Genomic DNA, 9,899 nt, shown 5'->3' on the forward strand with positions numbered 1-9,899 from the left:
ATTAAGCACAGTTCAAAATTCAATTCCTTAGTCTTACTAGTTACATTTTAAGTGCTCAATATCCATAGGTGGCAGGAAATTACCTTTATGTTCTTTTGTTTTTTTTTGGGGGGGGGAGTGGGTGCTCTATTTGTTAAAAGTAAATATTAATGGAAATCTTCATAAATTTCTAAAACATGCAGTGTAGACACTATTATCCAGAGTTCTCTAACACCTTTGAAAACAGCAATTTATTAATTTTCAGAAAAGCTTTGTGAAGTATTAAGCATGATTCTTTCCTGGGGAGAAGACCTCCGGTGTTTTCATGTAAGGGAAATTTTACTTGCTGCATTTAACTTAATTGTCCAATTAGTCATTTGTGAAATTCCCTGGGGTCCTCTAAATGTGCCATCAGCAAATACACCGTGTGTACAAAACCAGAGGCCAAATCCTCACCATTTTATAGTAGAAAGTGGGGAAGTCGCATGTTACTGAGTACCCTAACAGGTACAAGTAGGAATGAGTGTGTGGCACTCACCCCAATCTTGAGGTGTAACTTGAAATTTTGTTAGAGGAAACACTGACCAAAACTGCCCATCCTGGCCAGGCCCCATAGTAATCACTTCATGAGTTATGTTACCATAGGAGCTCCTGGCAAGGAATGTGGAACTAACAAGCTACCATCTACTGGAGGAATTTAGGAAAAGTCAAAAGGAGAGAAGAGGTTGTCCTACCCACCTCCCAGAATCCTTGCTGGAATCCATCTTGGCTGAGCAATGTGTATGCCCCCAGGAAGAACCCTGAGTTAGGGTCCTTTGGACAATGATTGGCCAAAGACTACCGGGAAACTAGCCCCATTACCATAAAACCTGCGGCTGTGAGTTCTCCTGGGTTCTCTTACCCTGCTGCTCTCCATCCAGGCACCCCTTCCCGATAGGCTGTTGCTCCTCGGACATTTCTCAATGTTAGACAAGAGCCCACTCTTGGGCTCTGGAAGGGACCCCCCTTCCTGCCACACTTCAAGCTCTTCTCTCGGGGTGCTATTTTTGGCCCTTGGTGCTAGAAATTGTCCATATGCCTGTATTCCAAACATCTGCTCCAGACAGAGTAGCAGGGTCAAAACTTTAACACCCACACTGTTTAGAAGTGCAAAGAAAAACATAGCTTATTTTAAAATATTGATAACTAATTAATCTTTTACAAAGGTCTTTCCCTGTAGGAGGGATGGGAACAACAACTTTAAATGTGGTAAGTGAAAATAACAAAATCTCTTTCAATTTGGGTGATCCTGTTTGGGTCATGCTGGCGTTTTGGTTTCTGCTCTATCTGCCTCCAGGAGGGAGTCTGGTGTGTGTTTCTGGGACATCCATGATGAAGAGCACAAGGAGGATCAGGATCCATGCATAAGGAAGCCTTGGATCTTTGTTGGTCTCTGCCTTGAGGGGCTGCTCTGTTATACCGTCTGGCCTTCTGAAGACCGAATGTATCCTCTCAGTTGAGGTGGTCAGAATCAGCAAACAAAAATACAGGACACCCAGTTATGAATTTCACATAAACAACAAATTAGACTTATTATAGGACTTCCCTAGTGGCTCAGATGGTAAGAATCTGCTTGCAACTCGGGAGACAGGGTTCCATCCCTGGGCTGAGAAGATCCCCTGGAGAAGGGAATGGGTACCCACTCCAGTATCCTTGCCCAACTCCAGTATTCTTGCCTGGAGAATTCCATGGATGGAGGGGCCTGGTGGGCTACAGTCCGTGGGGTTACAAGGAGTCAGACACGACTGAATGTATAAGCACAGCACTTTCTCTACTTCATCTTCTCCTTCTTCCCAGAGACAGAAGTTTCAGACCCAGAGCCTGAGTCTTTACAGCAGAGTGCCTCCTCTCCACGACACTAAGGAAGAAATGATGGTCTGGGTGGATCAGGTATAACTCTTAGTTTGGGACAATTTGAAACTAGAGACAATCAAGGATGCAAATATTTGGTTTCAAACAAGAATAATGTCATGATTTTCATTCAAATATAAAATGAACACACATCAAAGATTTTCTTTAAGTTATTAATGAATGAAGGAACCAGAAAGTTGTTATAAATGGTTCAAAAGAGAATCAAAAGAGTAGACACAATTATAGACCATTAAGAATGTTGATATGTATTTATATTAGGTAAATTAAAAAAAAAATGAACTGGCTTCTTCCAAAATAAGGGAAGGGAAGCCAATTGAACTTCCTTGGGAAAGAAATTATTTGCTTACTATTCAGTTCAGTTCAGTTCAGTCACTCTTTGCGATCCCATGAACTGCAGCACGCCAGGCCTTCCTGTCCATCACTAATTCCCGGAGTTTACCCAAATTCATGTCCATTGAGTTGGTGATGCCATCCAACCATCTCATCCTCTGTTGTCTCCTTCTCTTCCTGCCTTCAATCTTTCCCAACATTGGGGTCTTTTCAAATGAGTCAGCCCTTCATATCAGGTGACCAAAATATTGGAGTTTCAGCTTCAACATCAGTCCTTCCAATGAACACCCAGAACTGATTTCCTTTAGGATGGAATGGTTGGATTTCCTTGAAGTCCAAGGGACTCTCAAGAGTTCTCCAATACCACATTTCAAAAGCATCAATTCTTCTGCGCTCAACTTTCTTTACAGTCCAACTCTCACATCCATACATGACCACTGGAAAAACCATAGCCTTGACTAGATGGACCTTTGTTGACAAAGTAATGTCTCTGCTTTTTAATATGCTGTCTAGGTTGGTCATAACTTTCCTTCCAAGGAGTAAACCTCTTTTCATTTCATGGCTGCAATCACCGTCTGCAGTGATTATTTTGGAGCCCAAAAAAGTAAAGTCAGCCACTGTTTCCACTGTTTCCCCATCTATTTGCTTACTATTAGGTTTCTACAGTTAATTTCTGGACATCACCAGATGGTCAATACAGAAATCAGATTGATTATATTCTTTGCAGCCAAAGATGGAAAAACTATGCAGTCAGCAAAAACAAGACCAGGAGCTGACTGTGGCTCAGATCATGAACTCCTTATTGCCAAATTCAGACTTAAATTGAAGAAAGTAGGAAAAACCACTCAGGTATGACCTAAATCAAATCCCTTATGATTACACAGTGGAAGTAGCAAACATTCAAGGGATTAGAGCTGATAGACAGAGTGCCTGAAGAACTATGAACACAGGTTCATGACATTGTACAGGAGGCAGTGATCAAGACCATATCCAAGAAAAAGAAAGGCAAAAAGGCAAAGTGGTTGTCTGAGGAGGCCTTACAAATAGCTAAGAAAAGAAGAGAAGTGAAAGGCAAAGGAGAAAAGGAAAGATATACCCATTTGAATGCAGAGTTCTAAAGAATGGCAAGGAGAGATAAGAAAGCCTTCCTCAGTGACCAATGCAAAGAAATAGAGGAAAACAATAGAATGGGAGAGACTAGAGATCTCTTTGAGAAAATTAGAGGTACAAATGTTCCCTAATACCAAAAATAGGGGACATTTCATGTCAAGATGGGCACAATAAAGGACAGAAATGGTATGGACCTAACAGAAGCAGAAGATATTAAGAAGAGGCGGCAGGAATACTCCGAAGAACTATACAAAAAGCATATCATGACCTAGATAATCATGATGGTGTGATCACTCACCTAGAGCCAGACATCCTGGAATGCGAAGTCAAGTGGTCCTTAGGAAGCATCACTACACACAAAGCTAGTGGAGGTGATGGAATTCCAGATGAGCTATTTCAAATCCTAAAAGATGATGCTGTGAAAGTGCTGCACTCAATATGCCAGCAAATTTGGAAAACTCAGCAGTGGCCACAGGACTGGAAAAGGTCAGTTTTCACTCCAATCCCAAAGAAAGACAACGTCAAAGAACGTTCATAGTACTGCACAATTGCACTCATCTCACACACTAGCAAAGTAATGCTAAAAATTCTCCAAGCCAGGCTTCAACAGTACGTGAATCATGAGCTAAGTTCATGAACTAAGTTCAGATGTTCAACCTGGACTTAGAAAAGGCAGAGGAACCAGAGATCAAATTGCCAACATCCATTGGATCATAGAAAAGGCAAGAGAGTTCCAGAAAAACATCTACTTCTGCTTCATTGACTACGCTAAAGCCCTTGACTGTGTGGATCACAACAAACTGTGGAAAATTCTGAAAGAGATGGGAATACCAGACCACCTGACCTGCCTCCTGAGAAATCTGTATGCAGCTCAAGAAGAAACAATTAGAACTGGATATGGAACCACAGACTGGTTCCAAATCGGGAAAGGAGTATATCAAGGCTGTATACTGTCACCCCAATTCTTTAACTTATATCCAGAGTACATCATGAGAAATGCTGAGTTGGATGAATCACAAGCTAGAATCAAGATTGCCGGGAGAAATATCAATAACCTCTGATATTCAGATGATACCACCCTTATGGCAGAAATCGAAGAAGAACTAAAGAGCCTCTTGATGAAAATGAAAGAGGAGAGTGAAAATGTTGGCTTAAAACTCAACATTCAGAAAATGAAGATCATGGCATCTGGTCCCATCACTTCATGGCAAATAGATGGGGAAACAATAGAAGCAGTGACAGACTCTATATTTTGGGCTCCAAAATCACTGCAGAAGGTGACTGCAGCCATGAAATTAAAAGATGTTTGCTCCTTGGAAGAAATGCTATGACCAACCTCAACAGCATATTAAAAAGCAGAGACTTTACTTTGCCAACAAAGGTCTATCTAGTCAAAGCTATTGTTTTTCCAGTAGTCATGTATGGATGTGAGAGTTGGACTATAAAGAAAGCTGAGCACCAAAGAATTGATGCTTTTGAACTGTGGTATTGGAGAAGACTCTTGAGAGTCCCTTGGACTGCAAGGAGATCCAACCATTCCATCCTAAAGAAAATCAGTCCTGAATATTCTTTGGAAGGACTGATGCTGAATCTGAAACTCCAATACTTTGGCCAGCTGATGCAAAAAACTGACTCATCGGAGAAGCCCCTGATACTGGGAAAGACTGAAGGTGGGAGGAGAAGGGGACTAGAGGGTTAGATGGTTGGATGGCATCACCGACTCAATAGATATGAGTTTGAGTGAGCTCCAGGAGTTGGTGATGGACAGGGAAGCCTGGAGTGCTGCAGTTCATTGGCAGCAAAGAGTTATAGATGACTGAACGACTGAACTGGACTGACTGACATAACATATATAAAGAACTTCGCAGGGTGCTTGGCACAAAATAGTTGCTAAATATATTACTGTTATATGATCATATAGCCATAAGATATAAGACACCTAGTGAATGCTGAAGGAATATGAGTTGCATTTTTTTTTTGCTTTCCTTCCTTCTCAATTTCATGCTTCCTTTTTAAAAAATGGCATCATTTAAAAAATAATTATATTTATTTATTCACGGCTGTGCTAAATCTTTGTAGCTGTGCAGAATTTTCTTTAGTTGCAGTGAACAGGGGCTACTTTCTAATTGCAATGTGCAGGCTTCTCATTGCGGTGGCTTCTCTTGTTGCTGAGCAGTGGCTCTAGGGCATGTGGCTTCAGTAGATGCAGCTCCTGGGCTCTAGAGCACAGGCTCAATAGTTGTGGTGCACAGGCTTAGTTGCTCCATGGCATGTGGAATCTTCCTGGATCCGGGATCAAACCCATGTCTCCTTCATTGGTAGGAGGATTCTTTACCATTGAGCCACAAGGGAAGCCCATTTGTTTTCTACTATGAGGTGACAGAAGAGTGGAAGAAAGGAAGAAGACCTCCTGTTTGCACTCTAGAATCAGGATCCCAGAAGAATCTACATCTCATATCTGCTGTCAGTAAGATGGGCAGGAAAGAATGTGACTTTACTGTACTGTCTGATTCCACCAGACACAGACTGAGCACTGCATTCTGGCTCTAATGGGCTGCCAGTGGGGATGGTGTGAAATGAGGACAGAGAGAAAAATAAAATGAAACAAAATGTGAAGAAAGAGCATTATCTTTTGAGTTCTCTGAATATCATGAACATCCCCAAACAGCAGTTTCCATATTTCAAAGTGAACTTAGATTTCCTCAGTAATTTGCAAGTGAGAAATTCTCAGAGTATCTTCAGTAGACCAGGAACAAGGGCAAAGCTTGAGAGACATTTGATTAATGAAGTGGGCTATGATGGCCAACGTATCTCAGAACATTAATTTAGAAAAGTTATCAGGGTAAGTTTTTGACGTGGAAATAATGCCAGCCCATAAAGAATGCCCACTCTGTTTTTGTTGGTCTTGGAGAGAATTTGAACTCAAAGTCCTCTACACTTCTGATGTTTCAATGTTTCATGGAGAGGGTGTTAAGTGTTGCCTGGGACAATGATTTTGGCTCAAAGAAATATAAAAATCTGCCTAAACCAAATTAACTAACTATACCTAAGTCAAAATATCTTTTAAAAATGTTGTTGTGCATGAACCTATTTGTGCATATATGTGTCTGTGTATGTATAACAGATGGGGGAGGAAGGTCATTGTGTGTATTTATTTCCTTAGTGTGAAAGAGTTGTTCCTTTTCCTATGGATGTTTTAGTAAAGACTCAACAAGCAACATCAGATGTATGAAATCAAATGACAAAGCAAAGCAAATCAATTCTATCCTGATGCAGTTTCATATGTGCTTAGTATATTGCAACCACTAGCAATTCTCAGGATGTTATATTTGTGAAATAAGGTACTTAGTTGAGAATGAGATTTTAAAAAAATTCAAGTGACTGCCATTTAAGAGTTTCTATCAGTGTTCTGAACCAAAACAAGAGAATTTGCTTCATCTTTGGGAAAGATTTTTTTTTTTTAAAGTATGGGTTCTGTTTAGTATCCTAAGCTGGATATATTCATTTTCTTGGTAGAAATAGTAGAAACCAAGTCTTCTAAGCATCAGAAGAAAAGAAATTAGAACATCAAATGGCTCATGAAATTGATGAAAACATTGGAGAGCTAGACTCAGGCTATAAATACCCAAGAACTAAGGAAAGTTTTACAGTTGACCACAGATGCAGGTCATGACACAGAACACCCTGCCTGGGAAACCACTGCTGCCAGTGAACCCAACCACTTCTGTCCCCACTACTCTGGATGGTAGTCACTGAAAGTCACCACTCACCACCAAAATTAGGTCTAATAAAGCTTCCTTGTCATTAGCTTCTGACTTGAAGCTCTGGCAAGGTCTCTATAATGTCCAAGTTTAGGTCATGAGCACAGTTGACTGCCTATGTCCTGTTTGCCTCTAAGACCCACAGGAATGTGGGTTTCCCAGATATGACAATTTACTAACCAACCAATGAACTTAAAATATCAAGTATCTACCACATACAGAATTTTCCCTCAAATTTTTGTTTTAATCTACACTATCCCTGATTTACAGTCCAAATCGGTCACTTTGAGAGTGAAAGGTGGTGCTGGGATAACACAGGTGTAAATTAGAACTGCCCTGGGCAAACTGAGATAAATTATTTTCTTACCTGTATCTGAGTAGTTATTTCTTGTCTTTAAGGGTCATGTCTTTGTCTAACCTATGAATTTGCTCATGGTGCACAACAGGTTGAAACATAGCAAGAAGGCTTGATCTTCTCTTTAACTCAAGAGCGGGGAAAAACCCTATGATAAAGAATGGAATTGACAATTTGGTGCAGCTCTGTATACTGGGAGTCAAAAAGGAAGAAATGTTGGAGACCACCCCCCCCCCCCGCCCCGTCCCCCCAGCCTTTGGGCCTCAATAGCATATTTCTGTGACTGAGTTGTCTGGATCTCAGGACTGTAGGCTAGGAGGTACCCTGAATAAAATGGATGTGCTGTCCATTAAAATTCTGAAGCAACTAAAGAAGAAGGCTTTGGTAAGGGGTAGGGAAATGTATTTTTCTATTGAGAGAGTGAAATGTTTCATTGGATCTGCACTCTAAGGTGCAGAAACAATTGGTGATTCCTGCTAATGGTAGGGTGGGGGAAATCGCTTCTGGGAACTCAGAAGGGACTCAGAGGTCAGATTTCATTATGATATATCCAAGTGTGCTTTCTATGTACTCATCATGCTTCTTATAGCTTTTTTTTTTTCAATCTGTGACTTGATGATATCTTTCATTTGTTTTGAAAAATTCTCACTTTTTGGAAAACAAATTCAAACTTACAGAAATTTACTATAATCTTAGATTTTTTTTCTCTGAATTGTTAGGATTGAGCTGCCAACATGATGCTCCATAACTCTTGGATAGTTTAATATGTATTACCTGCAAACAAGAATATTCTATGAAACCATAGTGCAATCAACACAATCAGGAAATTAACTATAGCTTGCTACTACCGTTTAAACCTCAGATTCCATTCAAAGTTCATCAGTAGTCCCAATCATGTCTTCTATATCAAAAAGATCAAGTCCAGAACTTTGCACTTAAATTTCATTTGTCTTTAGTCTCCTTTGTTGTCGTTGTTCAGTTGCCCAGTCATGTCTGATTCTTTGTGACCCCATTGACTGCAGCATGTCAGGTCCCCCTGTCCCTCATCACCTCCCAGAGCTTGCCCAGAGTCATGTTCATTGCATCCGTGATGCCATCCAGCCATCTCACTCTCTGACGCCCTCTTATCCTTCTGCTCTCAGTCTTTCCCAGCATCAGGGACTTTTCCAATGAGTTGTCTATTCACATCAGATAACCAAAATACTGGAACTTCAGCTTCAGCAAAAGTCCTTTCTGTGAATATTCAGGGTTAATCTCCCTTAAGGTTGACTGGTTTGATCTCTTTGCTGTCCAGGGGACTTTCAGGAGTCATCTTTAGTCTGGGACAACTTTCTATCCATTGAATTTTTCCTTGGTTTTCATAAGTTTGACACTTTGGAAGACTACAAGCATTGTTTTGTGGAATGTCCCTCAGTCTGTGTTTGTCTACTGTTTTCTCATCATTGGATTCAGTGTATGCATCTTTGTTAGGGGTGTCACAGAAGCAGTCCTTCATTTTCTCTTTGTATGCTGTCGGAGGACTCATGATGTTGGCTTATTCTCTTAGAGATGATACTCGACTTGACCTCTTGATTAAGGTAATCCTCCCAGTCTTCTCACCTATAAAGCTGCACTTTCTCCTTAGTAGTTAGTACGTAATTTGTGAGTGGGTACCAAAAGACTTCCCAGGTGGCACAGAGATAAAGAACTCGCCTGCCAGTGCCAGAGATGTGGGTTCAGTCTCTCAGTTGGGAAGATCCCCTGGAGGAGGAAGTGGCAACCCACTCTAGTATTCTTGCCTGGAAAATCTCATGGACAGAGGAGTCTGGTGGGCTACAGTCCATGCGGTCATAAAAGATTTGGACACAACAACAACAATAACCTAAAGACTATTAAATATTTCATTCCCCCTCAAAATTTCAATGTATTCATTTATTATTTATATTATCATGGTGTCATGAATCCCTGCTTTATTCAATGTGTTATAATCTGTTATTGTCAATGACCCTCCTAAACAAGGTCCTACTGTATAGCACAGAGAGCTGTATTCAGTATCCTATGGTAAACCATAATGGAAAAGAATATTAAAAAAGAATACATATATAAGTATAACTGAATCACTTGCTGTACAATAGTAATTAACACAACACTGTAAATCAACTATACTTCAATAAAGAATAAACGCTGACCCTCCAGATGAGAGAGATCCTTAAAGGAGACTACTTGGATGTCCTTCACAACACTTCTACTTACATGTCATTAGTCAGAACTTATTCAAATGACCTCATCTACCACTAAAGGCTCCTAGGGAAAGTTATTCCAGGTGTCAACGTGCACAGCTAGAATGTTCTGTTAGTAGGAAAAATGGACAGAATGGATATTGGGAGGCAACTAGCAGCTTTTGCCACTGTGGTTTAAAAAGTAAAAATTCACATGAGGATTTCCTGATGTATTCTGGAGTATTATTTCTTAGC

Source organism: Cervus elaphus, chromosome 14, assembly GCF_910594005.1.
Source record: "Cervus elaphus chromosome 14, mCerEla1.1, whole genome shotgun sequence".
NCBI lineage: Eukaryota > Metazoa > Chordata > Mammalia > Artiodactyla > Cervidae > Cervus > Cervus elaphus.